The sequence below is a fragment of the Psammomys obesus genome, unplaced genomic scaffold (assembly GCF_907164565.1).
Source record: "Psammomys obesus unplaced genomic scaffold, mPsaObe1.curated_primary_1811, whole genome shotgun sequence".
In the NCBI taxonomy this organism is placed as follows: Eukaryota; Metazoa; Chordata; class Mammalia; order Rodentia; family Muridae; genus Psammomys; species Psammomys obesus.
The window spans coordinates 4,077,407-4,083,385 of NW_026589137.1; positions in this window are offsets into that span (position 1 = coordinate 4,077,407).

Genomic DNA, 5,979 nt, shown 5'->3' on the forward strand with positions numbered 1-5,979 from the left:
CAGCCTATCAAGTCTCATCAGAACTTTCTGCATCCTCTTCCTCTGTGGCTTGGCAAGGCCCCCTCACCAGGGAGAAGTGATCAAAGAACAGGAAATCGAGTCCATGCTCTGCTTACTAGGACACCCACATGGAGACTAAACTGCCTATTGGCTACATCTGAGCAGGGGCATAGGTTGGTGCATCAGCATCCATAGGAGCTCCTGGGTCCAGATTTGTTGGCTCTGTTGATCTCTTTGAAGAAACACACCTTTTAATATTAAATATACCTTCAGCTGGAGTCTTACAAGAAAAGATACATAAACTACTATATAATTGACTTCTAATTTTTAGACAGCTCTCTGACAGTGTTCTGATTTGCAGCCACCATCTCAATTTGGGGGCTGTTGTACAAAACATGCAGATGGTCTCTCAGTTGTCTGCTGTTTTGATTATTCCCAATCAAAATCTGTTTCCACTAAAGCTAAAGCAAAGCTGGTAAACTGCTGCTCACAGTCCTAGAAAAGAAGAGACAGAAGCTGTGCTGAAGCCTTGTGCACTACAGTACTCTTCAGTTAGTTACTCCAGAGTAAATAAAGTGAACAGAACCAAACAATGCCATTGAAGGAAAGTGCATTCAGCTGCTTTCTTATATCATTCTATCTTATTTTCAAGGCCTATGAATAAGGTTAATTTAAATTCTAAGGCCATATAAAGGAAAGTGGCATCTCGTGAAAAGTCCCCCAAAGAATCCTGGGCAAGCAGAAATTAGCACAGTTCAGTCTGTATTACTACATAGCTAAATTGATGCCTTTTCAGTAGTGAACTCTTTAATGCACAATGACACAGAAATTCCCCTTTTTAAATCCTTGTTGGAACTTCTGAAGGAAAAAATGCCAGCCTGAGCAATTAAACTTAATAAATGTGATATATATGAAATTCACAAAAATAAAAAATAATAAAGGATATGATTTAAAGAAATGTGGCTGTATTTCTTAACATGTAAAAGTAGTGCGGGCAGACAGAAAAGTTAATAGATTTAGTTGGAGTGGTTTCACAAAACATGAAAGAAATACTTCTGAACAAAACAAAAAGAATTGTAGACAATGAGCAAAGAAAAATGAATCAGAAAATAGGTTAAGACATGGAAAGCATTAATTCCCATTCTGTGCAGAACATTATAGTAATTTTTCATGTGAAAGATTTACTCTCAGTGACCACACCAAATTTTAGAATCTGTCAATTTTCTCTGTTATTCCTCCCTACCAAAGTGCAAAGCTGCAACGTTGATATAGTAGATATTCTCTCACCACAAGGAGAAGAGCGAAGTGTTCACAGATTTAGCCTGAAATTATATTTTATTTTACCTGAATTAGACTCATCAGTTTTGGGAAACATCATGTCCTATATATCCTCTCTCTCTCTCTATCTGTGTGTGTGTGTGTGTGTGTGTGTGTGTGTGTGATATGCATTTTTGGTGAATATGCACATGTGTGCATGTGAATGGAGGCCATAGGTCAAGATTAATGGGTGATTTTCCTTCAGTGACTCCCTACCTTAATTTTTGAGACTGGGTCTCTTACTGAATCTAGAGCTCATGTTCTGGCTATACTGGTTGGCCAGCAAGCCCCACAGATCTGCCTCTCTCTGCTCCCACACTGCTGAGGTCACACACATAGGCAACACTCAGATTTTTATATTAACTACAGTTTATTCATATTGTATCCCAGCTGTGGCCCACTTCTTCATCTTCTCCCAATCCCACCCTCTCTCCCTCATTTCCTCCTATGCCCCTCTCCAAGTCCAAGCATAGGGGAGGTCCTCCTCACCTTCCATCTGTCCCTAGCTTATCAAGTCTCATCCGAACTGGCTGAATTGTCCTCCTCTATGGCCTGGCAAGGCTGTTCCCCCATCAGAGGGAGGCAGTAAAAGAGCTAGCCAATCAGTTCATGTCAGAGACAGTCCCTGTTCCCCTTACTAGGGAAGCCACTTGGATACTGAGCTGCCATGGGCCACATCTGAGCAGGAATTCTAAGTTATATCCATGAATGGTCCTTGGTTGGAGTATCAGTCTCAGGAAAGACCCCTCTGTTCAGATTTTTTTTTTTTAGTTCTGTTGCTCTCCTCGTGGAGCTCCTATCCTCTCCAGATCTTACTATCTCCCACTTCTTTCATAAGATTCTCTGCACTCTGCCCAAGATTTGTTTATGAGTCTCAGTATCTGCTTTGATACACTGTTAGGTAGAGTCTTTTAGAGGGCCTCTGTGGTAGGCTCTTTGTCCTGTTCCCTGTTTTCTCCTTCTTCCAGTGTCTATCCCATCAGCTTTTCTGAGTGAGGATTGATCATCTTACCCAGGGTCCTCCTTCTACACCAGCTTCTTTAAGTGTACAGAGTTTTGTAGGTTTATCCTATATTATAAGTCTAATATCCACTTATAAGTGAGTATATACTCTGTATGTCTTTCTGTTTCTGGGATATCTCACTCAGGATGATCTTAAAGAAGTTAAAAAGCAAAAAATCAAGTAATCCAAGAAAAATGGAGTACAGAGCTAAACAGAATGCTCTGTAGAGGAATATAGAATGGCAGAGAAACATTTAAAGAATTGCCCAACATTCTTAGTCATCAGAGAAATCAAAACAACCCTGGGATTTCACCTAACACCCATCAGAATGGCTAAGATCAAAAAACTCAAGTGACAGTACATGCTGGAGAGGATGTGGAGAAAGGGGGACCCTCCTCCATTGCTGGTGGGAATGTAAACTTGTACAACCACTTTGGAAATCAATCTGGTGTTTTCTCAGACAATTGGGAATAGCGCTTCCTCAAGATGCAGCTATACCACTCCTAGGCATATATCCAAAATATACTCAAGTCCACAACAATGACATTTGTTCAACCATGTTCTCAGCAGCTTTATCCGTAATAGCCAGAACTTTGATACAACCCAGATGTTCTTCAACAGAGGAATGGATACAGAAGTTGTGGTATATTTACACAATGGAATACTACTCAGCAATTAAAAACAAGTAAACCATGAAATTTGCAGGCAAATGGTGAGAACTAGAAAACACCCAGATTTTTACAGGCATAGTAAGGATTGAAATTCAGGTGTTGGTGCTTTCACTCTAGGCACACTTTACCAATGGAGACATCTCTCAATCCCCCCCCTTTATATGTCTTAGTTTCATCTGTAAAGAAATGAAATGGTATGAACAGATGATGTCACTGTACAAATATATATATATGCCAATTAGAAAAAATGTCTCTCTGATTCTTCCTTGAGGCAGCTTTGTAGGGAAACTAAGTAAAACAGTTTTCAGTTAGTCTGGAACTCCTCCTTCAAGTGTGTAACCTGTAAAAGGACATTATTGAGCTTGGTCTGGCCCTGGCCTGTATCTCCAATTTTATCTCAGTCTATTCTAGACTATAGCATAGAAGAGATGATGCATTGACAAGAGGGAGTTTCCCAAAGATTTTCCCTTGGAGTACCCCCATGAAACTACATGATCTCCATAAGTGCCTTGATTGGACTGAAAATGGAGTTAGGGAAACCTAGTATGGGATTCTTTGTGGAAAGTCAGTAGATGAGAATTTCCAGCATCTCAATCCCTGTTTTCCCACTCATCACAATTTTTAAGTTAGTCAACCTTTCTTTTCAGATCTGATTGCCTCTGTTCTTTAAAGGTACAGACCCTTCTAAAGATGAACAAAGAGAAATCCTTGTGAAGTAGAAGATAAAAAGAAAATCGACAATTAAGCCTGCTTCTGCTTATTCATCCTCTTCTCTTCCTCCTCCTTCTCCTTCTTCTTTCCTCCTGTTTCAGATCCTACACTCTGAAAGGAATTATTTCCATTAGCAGCTCTGAGGTGTTCTGTGGAATCTTATGGACACAACAGGCTTCAGATCTGGATCATTTTTGACTCCAGACTTGAAACATTTTTTTTTCTTTCTAGTTTATTGAAACATTTTGTTTTCTAGTTTATTGAGTGGCTCTTGAATCAGTACCGTTCTGATAATTAAAATGCATCTACATAGCTGACAATCTTGGTTGTGCCTGTTTCCCAAAGGATTCTTAGTGACTGTGTAGTTTGGCATACTGACTTGTAATATGCATCCATCTTGTTAATCACTGTTTCTCTAGCACCAAATATGGTAAATGACATACACTAACATGGTCATTGTGTATAGCAATTTCAAGTGAAGGAACTAACTTGTGCTATGACTGGATGAGCTCAGTGTAGAACTAAGAAAAATACCTAGCTCCCTAGCTACCCAATAATTGTTACATCAACCTTAACTTTTAAAGTAAGAACAAAGAATCATATCTAGTTTAGAATGTCATGATCCCAAAATACATTGTAAACTCAAGTGTTTTCAACTTTCATAAGTATTTTGACCTAGAAGAAAAGCCAGTTGAGGTTTACTATTCCTACCTAATGGCTAGAAACATGTTCTATAAGTAAGCTATCCAGGTGCTTGCTGGACTTGGCTCTATTACCTCATGCAAATTAAAAATGGATGCTTTTGTCTGTAAAATAGAAAAAGTGTGCCTTTCCCACTGGGTGATTATAGAGGTTCAAATAATGAATTCTAGGAAAAGGACCTAGCATTGTGCATGGTAGACATAATACTTATAAGCTATTGTTACTGTTCTTACCATTGTAGTTGGTAATTTAATTTATAGTTCTTTGGCCACTTCATATTTGCCATTTTTTCCTACTTGAAGTTTGTGAAGCACAGAAGTATAAGCAGACATACCACAGAATAATTTAACCTTCGTACACTGTGGATTTGTGAATGTGGTATTTTTTGGCAGCATATGCCTATGTTACATGACTCAACTTCACTGTAGTTCCAGACCTCAGCACACATCATGTTCACTTGGCCCTCAATGTACTGTTGAAGCATGCAACAGCGATGAATGCTACCTAAAACACCTTGGCTCAGAATACTGATTGCTGTACATTTTGAAGCTGTAGAGTTTTTACTTTATGTTCTGTTTTCTGTTCTTATAGAAACATAATGGTTAATTGTGGAAAAGAATTTTAATATTTTCTTGTTATTTTTCCACTTAAAAGTATCAAATTAGTTTATTTTGTGATTGTATTTTTACCATATTTTTTAATTGTTTGAGGACTGGTATGATGGCTTAGTAGGTAGACATAGCAAGCCTGAGGACCTGAGTTTGATACACAGTGAAAGAAGAGAACTGACTTACTCAAGCTGTTTTCTGACTCCACATATTTGCTGTGTCATGTTGCACATACACACAAACATATCTAAAACACATAAATATAGACAAAATTAAAATATATTATTGTTACTTTTTAATCATTGACTTGTATTTCAGAAAATAATCATTAAATGAACTGTAACCTGGTATAAAAACATAATTGCCAGCAGTTTTTTCTTTCTAAAATACAATTTATTTTATTAAGAACTGCATGGTACTGGCATAGAAACAGAATGGTGGATCAATGGAACTGAACAGAAGACCCAGAAATAAACCCACACACTTATGGACACTTGATTTTTGACAAAGGTGCCAAAACCATACAATGGAAAAAAGATAGCATCTTCAACAAATGGTGCTGGTCCAACTGGATGTCTACATGTAGAAAAATGAAAATAGATCCATACTTATCACCCTGCACAAAACTGAAGTCCAAGTGGATCAAAGACCACAACATAAAACCAGACACATTAAATCGGCTAGAAAAAAAAAAGTGGGGAATACCCTAGAACTCATTGGTACAGGAGAAAACTTCCTAAACAGCACACCAACAGCACAGGCTCTAAGAGCAACAATCAATAAATGGAACCTCATGAAACTGAAAGGCTTCTGTAAAGCAAAGGACACTGTCATCAAAACAAAGCGACTGCCTACAGATTGGAAAAGAATCATCACCAACCCTTTATCTGACAGAGGACTCATATCCAGTATATATAAAGAACTAAAGAAGCTGAAAAGCAGCAAACCAAGTAATCCACTTAACAAA